The sequence below is a fragment of the Rhincodon typus genome, chromosome 5 (genome assembly GCF_021869965.1).
Source record: "Rhincodon typus isolate 14 chromosome 5, sRhiTyp1.1, whole genome shotgun sequence".
Taxonomy (NCBI): Eukaryota; Metazoa; Chordata; class Chondrichthyes; order Orectolobiformes; family Rhincodontidae; genus Rhincodon; species Rhincodon typus.
In genome coordinates, this window is record NC_063336.1 from 71,214,125 (window position 1) to 71,223,132 (window position 9,008).

Genomic DNA, 9,008 nt, shown 5'->3' on the forward strand with positions numbered 1-9,008 from the left:
CAGCCAGGACTCCCTAATTGGACCAGATTAACAACCCCAATCAGGGAACTCATATTCTATGAGGTCCAACTGACTGACCTTGTTACAATCACTTAAGAGACCACATGCAGACTGCAAACCTTTCATAACTGACAATTCCAGGTACCCCAGATTTCATGATGGAATGCACAGGCACCTCTTCCATCTGCTCACAGCCAAATCAAACTCTTCAGTTGAAAAGACTACCTTCTCTTATCGTTATTGGAATTGAACAGCATTGGCAGCATTGAGGGGTCATCTAAAGGTGATAACATTGGGTGAAAAACAAATGGTAGCCAAGAATAAGGCTATAGATTAGACACTAAAGATATTCACACAAAATGAAGTAATTTCTTTTTCCATTAAGCTGATCCTTCACTTTGCTACAGAGCAGGCTCAATGGGCCAATAGACATTTTCCTGTTTCGACTTTGTTGCTTGTTAGCTGTTTTAATCTTAAAGGAAAAGTTCAACATTTTCACAACTGTTTGTTCATCCTGCCAAAGCACGATAGCAACACAGCAGGACAAATATAGCTGCTATTTGCCTGCTGGGTTTGCTGAATTATTTAGGCCCTTAGTGACAGCACAGAGCATAATCTACAGCCATACCACTGACTTAATGATGTCAATCAAATACTTGTTCATATTCCTTGAGATTTCTAGATTTTACTAAAAACTGAAAGAACTGCGGATGCGGTAAATCAGGAACACAAACAGAAGTTGCTGGAAAAGCTCAGCAGATCTGGCAGCATCTGTGAAGAAAAAATCAGAGTTAATGTTTCAGGTCCAGTGATCCTTCTGAGGAAGGGTCACCAGACAAAAAACATTAACACTGAGGGATGGGGCAATGAGTGGAATCTGGTCAAAACTTACAGAATACTCAGATGCCTGGATAAAATGGACATGGAGATGTTTCCACTAGTAGGAGATATTAGGACCTGAGTGCACAGCCTAAGAGTGAAGGGACAACCCCTTAGAACTGAGATGAAGAGGAATTTCTTCTGTCAGAGGTTGATTAATCCTTGGAGTTCATTGCCACAGAGTGCTGCAGAGGCCAAGGCATTGAGCATATTTAAGACAGAGATATATTTGTTCTTGATTGGTAGGGGGATCAAGGCGATGGGGAGAAGGCAGGAGAATGTGATTGAGAAGCATATCAGCCATGATTGAATTTTTAATTCCTCTCTGGCCACGGGAGAAGTGCCAGAGGGCTGCAGGATGGCTAATGTGGTTCCACTTTTCAAGAAGGGTGGTAGAGATGAACCAGGAAATTACAGATCGGTGAGTCAGATGTAAGTGCTAGGGAAACTATTGGAGAAAATTCTGAAGGACCGAATTAATGTCCATTTAGAAAGGTATGGGTTAATTCGGGACAGTCAGCATGGCTTTGTCAGAGGGAAGACATACCTAACAAACTTGTCAGAACTTCTTTGAAAATGGGATTGTTTGTGTGCATGAGGGAAGTTCAGTTAATGTAATTTATATGGATTTTAGCAATACTTTTGACAAGGTCCCATATGGGAGATTGATTGAGAAGGTTAAAGCACATGGAATTGAAGGAAATTTGGCAAGTTGGATCAGAAATTGGCTTAGTAATAAGACACAAAGGGTAGTGGCAGAAGGCTGTTCAAGTGACTGGAGATCAGTGTCCTGTAGTGTACCACAAGGATTAGTACTGGGACCTTTATCATTTGTCATACACATAAAAATATTCATGAAAATGTAGGGGGAATGTTAAGAAAATTTGCAGAAGACACTAAGATTGGTAGAATGGTACATGGTGAAGAAGATGGTTGTGGGTTACAGGAAGATATAGGCAGGTTGGTCAGATGGGAAGACCGGTGGCAGAAGGTATTTAACACTGATAAGTGCAAGGTGATTCACTTTGGAAGAAAAAACAAGACAAGGGAGTATCTAATGAATGGCAGGACACTGGATAGCTTAGTGGAACAGAGGGATCTTGGGGTAATTATTCACAGATCCCTGAAGTCAGCACAGCACATGAATAGGATAGTTAAGAAGGCATATGGGACGCTTGCGTTCATCACTTCTGGCATAGAGTACAAGAGGAAGTTGTTGGATGAATGATGATTTATTGTCACTTGTACTCTACAATGAACAACCTGCTTAAATACCATGAATGATGGGACAGCACTAGAGGGGGTACAGAGGAGATTCACTAGGATATTGCCTGAGATGAATAAACTGGAAAGACAATATAGGCTTGGTTTGTTTTCTTCAGACCAGAGAAGACTGAGGAAGACATAATTGAGTGTATAGGATTATGAGGGGTATTGACAGGGTGAATAGACAGCAGCTGTTCCCCTTGGTTGATAGGTCAGTCATGAGAGGGCATTGTTTTAGGGTAACGGGCAGGAGACTCAGAGGGGATTGGGAAAAATAAAAATATCACTCAGCGGGTGGTGGGAAATTGGAATGCACTGCCTGGGAAGGTAAGGAGGCCAGAAACTTTACAACCTTTAAAAAATGTTAAGATGAGTTCTTCAAATATTATAATATTCAAGGATATTCTGGTCTCCCTGTTAGAGGATAGATAATAATAAACGAAAGAGGGCTCAGTAGAGATTTACTAGGATTTTGCCAGGAATGGAGGTTGAGAGGTGACCTTATAGAGGTTTATGTTAATAAGGTGAATGGCTGGTGTCCTTTCCCTAGGGTGGGGGATTTCAAGACTAGGGGACATATTTTTAAGGCGTGAGGAGAAAGATTTAATAAAGACATGAGGGGCAATTTTTTTTATACAAAGAATGGTTCGTGTGTGGAATGAACTTCCATAGGAAGTGACGAATGCGGGTACAGTTACAACATTTAAAAGACTTTTACTTAAGTATATGAAAAAGAATTATTTGGAGGGATATGGTCCAAGCGCCGGCATGTGGATCGAGTTTTAGTTTGGATTTATGGTTGACATGTAATGGTTGGACGGAAGGGTCTGTTTCCATGCTGTATGACTCTATGACCCTTTGATATGGAACAAATGCAGGAAATTGGGATTAGTGGACCTTTAATGGTAGTTACGTTGGTGCAAACTCGAAGGGCCGAAAGGCTTTTTCTGTGCTGTATGAAGCTGTGAATGGTGGAGCAGACTCTATAGGCTGAATAGCAAAATTCTGCTCCTCTGTTTTGTTGTCTTTTAAAATAATTGTTGAGTAAAGGTGCAAAACTCAAAATGTAAGTTCTATTTCCACTTCTGATATGCAAATTCTCTTACAGAGCAGCATTTTGTTGAAATACATATTCTTAATATCAATTGAAAACATTCATTTGGAGTTTCTGCTGTGCAGGGATTGCAATTAATATGGATGTGGACAGTAAAATTTTGCTTTGACTTTTACATCAAGAAATGGTATTGCAAGATATTTTAGGAAGGAGGCTATACTTTCTTGTTTCTTGTCTAATGTATCATTATGCTGCTAATGGTGCTTATTGAAGGTTTGTTCAAATAATTAATTTAGGAGTTAATGTTTTTTCAGTAATGCTGCAGTCTGTTATTGTGAGCCTCTGTAGCTGACTCTATGATTACAAAATGGAATAACTTCCCTGCTATTTACAGTGAAATTGCACACTTGCTGTTTACATTTGCATTTGTAATTTTGCTATACATAGTGATCACAGAAAACCTTGCCCATGTTAAAACATAATGGTTCAAAATGTTCCTGAACTTTGAGTTACCCAACAGACTATCGGCCTACTCCCCTACTAACTCCTAGTTTTGAGTTTCAGATGAAATCATAGCCTATCCAGTTTTCATTTATATGTATCAATGTCAACAAAGAGGCAAGAACTTCAAACATGAATAAGTAAACTTTCTGCACTGGCCCCTAACCATATTCTAAAGGATTCTTACCCCAGTTTGCCAGTGCATCCACAGATAATACATGTCTTCTCATAAAAATCTGGCATCTAATAGATTAATGTGAATTCAGATTGAAGTTTTAAAGTGAGTGTGGGTGGAGCATGCACTCCTTGACAATGGTCAAAATCAACTACTTGTATCTTAGGTAAACAAGAGTTTATAGATAGAAGGACAACATTGATAGGGCTATCATCTTTGAATCTCATTCCCAACATTTCTTTAAAGTCAATTGAAGTGACATAAACAACATAAGTTTAGAACTTGCAGTGTTAATTATGAAGATTTAAAATGCCGAATGTCTCACCTTTACAATTTTTCTCAAGCAATGGGCTGTTTATTTTAAATGGATGACCGTTGAAATAGCAAACAATTTCATATGAAGGATTGAAACTCACAAATATAATTTTAATGCTATAGACCTACGCCAATTTTAAAGATTAGAACACATACAAACACTTTATATGACAAACATGAGTAAACGTTATTCCAAGTCATTGAGTTTGATGGGTCTGTTACAGCCATTTCAGTAATTGAGATGGTGTCTCAACTAAAGTAGGAATCTGAAATAAACATAATTTGGATGTGGTTTGCTTTTTATTTGAAAGATTTTGTTAAAACATTTCAAGCTTCAAGGTGTGGTCTGGAATTGGATCTAATTATTTGTGTAATTGTCAGAATTAATGAAGTTAAGGTCACAAATTGGAAATGAAATCTTTGCAAAGCTGCTTTATGGAATGCTTCTGCACAAGCAATATAAAACAGTATTAAGTAAGAAGTTACATAGGATAGACTGGCAGTTAACAAACAAAGCCAAAAAAAAAACTGCTTATAGTAGAAATGTTAAATGTTTATTGGGGTTTTTAAAATACAAAGATCGGAAATTGTTCTAGGTGCAGAGAAGAAAGCTGAAGGAACTGATATAAATTTCAAAACTACCAGAATCCATAACGATGGAAGAGAATACTTTAGCTCCATGTATCAATTTTAGGTAAACGATACAAAATGCTATCACCTGGTGCTGAAATGGAAATGTGAAAAATCCCCAGTCAACAGCACTAATGCAATTTAGTAGCATTCAAAACATGCAGTGATTTTACTGCTATTGTGACTGATGTTGCTTTATTTAACTACTTCTGTTTTGTGGATAGCGCTAGTAAGCAGGTACTGGCAGCAAAACTTTCTTAATTTGTGGAGTTTTATTAGCCTGTGTCCTGGTATTTTTTCTTTCTCATGAAAAATAGGCAAAAACTTTATCATTTTCCAGGCTAACAGGCATTCAAATTATTTTTATTACCCAAGATTTTTCAAATTCTATTAATTTTCAAATTATTCCACTTGGAGTAAACAATTCATACTTAATTTTCTGTGATGTTCTACAAGTTAATTTTATTTCTGGTACTTAATCACAACTCTGATGTAAAAAGTGAGATTCTTGTCCTGGTTCTTTTTCTATCAGCTCTTTGTAACAAATTTGGAAACATCGGCTTTTTACTTTCACAGTCATGGCTTTGCTAAAAATGATACACAGAAGAAATTATTTCCACTAATGCTGAAAACACATTATATTCTCCTTTATTTTTGTGGGATAGCAAATTTGCACCAAGGTCAGTGATAATGGGAATAAAATATAATAATCTATATACTATATATATATACACACACATATATAGATGAAAAAATATTTTGAGGTTGACCCTCACTAATTAGAACTTCTAACATTCTCACCTAAGGCATGTAGTAAGAGCAAACATTGGAACATTATTATATGTTTTGATTCAACTTTGTGTTTATTGGGATTTCTTAACATGAATTTGAATGCAGATATAAAATATTAGGATAGGTTTCAAAGAAGTGTACAACAGGCGGTCAATCCACTCCTGCCAGTATTTTGCCCCTGATTAAAGAAAAATTCTACCCTATCATCTGTGAAACAGGTCAATAAAGGCAAACTGGGGCTCTGTTAGCCACTATATCAGTGTGCTGTTCTACTTCTGAATACCAGTTGGGTAAGATACCCCAGTGCCACCCAATCCACAATAACCACCTGGGTTCTTATCCAAGTACTGCTGGTGGTAATCTTCAGCAAAGTAGAACACTTGAGCCTCACGGATCTCAGTTGTGATTTGACCATACCCACTTCTGTTCAATTCCTGCAAAGACATGTAACAGTCAGACTTCATTAGAAATAGGCAGCAATTTTGATATAGAAATCCAAAATAAGCCATCTTTATAATTCTTGTAAACATTAGCACAATCAGGTTAACTTGACATTTGAAAGATTTTGCCAATGTAAAACAGCAGCAAGCAATGGAAATCAGATAGTTACATGTATTAAAACAACTGAGGTGCTTGAAAGGAAATCAGATATGAAAAATAGCATAAGAAATGGGAATAAAAGGATAGAGCTGTTACATGACTTGATGGATTGAATGACTTATTTCTCCCTTGTTAAGAGATTATCCTCCATTTCAAGACCGCTTCTTCAAAAGATCATGTAGGCTTCACACCAACCTGCACTTAACATTAACCATTTTATATCCTAAAGTAATAAACCATAGTTTTTTCAAGAACATTAGTGCACTGCCATTACTAAAGTTGAACTTTCACGTGAACATCATTCAAATCCAAGCAATGAAGAAACTTTCCCATCTTATGTGGCTTTATAGATAGACGTTGTGCCTAACTCTATTAAGCAAAGCCTGCCTCCTACCTTAAGTATCTAAACAGCAACATTTTGAAAATATTTAGTTTTTCTTTTTGCTGAAAGACTCTTGGAACTATCAAGCACTCTCATTAGCTTTGAACCTGTCAAGTTCCAAAATGCTGAGTTCAAAAAGAAATTGTAAATGTATATTTTGCCAAATTACCCACTGCTTTTATCCTCTTCTTTCCTTTCTGTCATCGAGAAAGGTTTCTTCAATCAGAGTGAACTATTTCTGATGAAGTGCTACGCTCAAAATATGAAGCAGTACTTTTCTTTCAGATGTTAATGGATTTGGGTGTTAAATTTCCCTTTTTTCTAAATTTTTGGTTATTCCTCAAATCTTTGTCAGAGACTTTTGTTCAGGGGTGGTGGTACAAAAGTTTGATAAGGTTCAATTTGGCTAGGGCAGAAGCTGAAATTTGTTGTGGAAGCGATTTGGACACAGGAATAGCTCAATATAGATAATGAGCTCTAAGATTCTCCAGCACAGCACTGGGGACCTTGGCGCAGGAACCGGTCAGAAAGAGAGACACCTTCTTTCACGAGGGCCCCAATAGACACTGCAGACAAATGATGGTGGAGCAATGAGTCAGACAGCTTGTTGAAGTCAACACTAGGAGTATAGCCCTGAGAACCTGAAACTGGAAGTTCAATAACCTCACATGAGTTATCAAGGTCAGTCAATGCATCTTCAAATATCAAATCCAATTATTTGTACCATTTGCCTCACACATCATTCAACTAATCAATTCCCATCACTCACCGACCAACAATTTGAATTCAGTCACAACTCATATGCAACATAAATAGCTTCACCTCCCTTTCACACACTTGACATGACTACAAATATCACACCTTGCTCACACTTCTAGTTATTTAAACATAACAGCCACAAAACTGAAAGCATAAAGTCAGAACAAAGGTCCTCTCCATGTCAGTTTCAGCAATTTCAGTCAGAAGGATAGCCTCTTCCTGCCATCTGCTGAACAAAGTCTTCCTGCCAATGTTCACCCAGCAGGAGAGCATTCCACCAGCCATGTTTACCCAGTGGGACATCCTCCTTCCACAGTGCTAACTTGCCAGAATGCCTCATCCTACCTTAATAATCTGCATTTATTGTTCTGACTTCTGCATAAACACCTTCAACATGCATTTAGAGTCATAGAGCTGTACAGCATGGAAGCAGACCTTTCGGACCAACTTGTCTGTGCCAACCCAATACCCTAAACTTTTCTAGTGCCATTTGCCAGCATTTGGCCCATATCCCTCTAAACCTTTTCAATTCATATATGCATTCAGATGTCTTTTAACTGTTGGAACTGTACAATCCTCCACAACTTCCTCTGGCAGCTCATTCCATACATGCAATAACCTCTTGTGAAAAAGTTACCCTTTAGGTCTCTTTTAAATTTTTCCCCTCTCACCTTTAACCTGTATCCTCTAGTTTTGGACTCCCCCACCCTGGGAAAAGACTTTGGCTATTCACCCTATCCATGCCCCTCATCATTTTATAAACCTCTGTAAGGTCACCTCTCAGCCTCCAATGGTCCAGGGAAAATAGCTCCAGTTTATTCAGCTTCTCCTTATAGCTCAAGCTCTAGCAACATCCTTGTAAATCTTTTCTGAACCCTTTCAAGTTACACTACATCCTTCCTATAGCAGGGAGACCAGAACTGTATGCAGTATTCCAAAAGTAGCCTAACCAATGTCCTGTACAGCCACCACATGACCTCCCAACTCCTATACTTAATGCACTGATCAATAAAGGCAAGCATACCAAATGCCTTCTTCACTATCCTGTCAACCTGTGACTCCACTTTCGAGGAACAATAAAGCTGCACTCCAAGGTCTCTTTGTTCAGCTCCCCATGACCTTACCATTAAGTGTACAAGTCCTGCCCTGATTTGTAATGTTGGATCCCATTTGCTTTGGGCACGTGTTAAATACAGCATTTAAAACCAGGTGGCTCACAGAAATGTAAATAAATAGAGCATTTTGCTGATTGGTAAGAGTTAAAATTGCTTCCTATACACCAATATTTCATGAAAGATCAATTTCTCAAAAATTCTGGATGTGACTTCTGTTATGATACCAACTGATGTTATTACTGGAGAAGCCAGATTCCAGGCTTAAATCTGGTTGATAGATCACATTTTGTTCTTTTTTGATTTTAATAAGGCAGCCTTTCACTGAAACACGGTGTTGCAGATTTGGTTTTAAAAATAAAACTGAAGTTTATTACGTAAGTGTAAAGTTAAATCAAGCTATTCAAATATAAGATAACAAGGTGTAGAGCTGGATGAACACAGCAGGCCAAGCAGCATCAGAGGAGCAGGAAGGCTGACGTTTCGGGCCTAGCCCCTTAGGCCCGAAATGTCAGCCTTCCTGCTCCTCTGATGCTGCTTGGC

General features: G+C 38.1%; 1 long non-coding RNA gene across 2 annotated transcripts in view; it reads right to left on the bottom strand.

Annotated features, from left to right (window-relative positions):
- Positions 1-5,664: 5,664 nt before the first annotated feature.
- LOC125483208 overlaps positions 5,665-9,008 on the bottom strand; it is a 59,687-nt gene continuing 56,343 nt past the window's right edge. For both annotated transcript variants that reach the window (XR_007262171.1, XR_007262172.1), the window contains one exon: positions 5,665-6,046. This is a non-coding gene — a long non-coding RNA (uncharacterized LOC125483208). The remainder of the gene's footprint in view (positions 6,047-9,008) is intronic.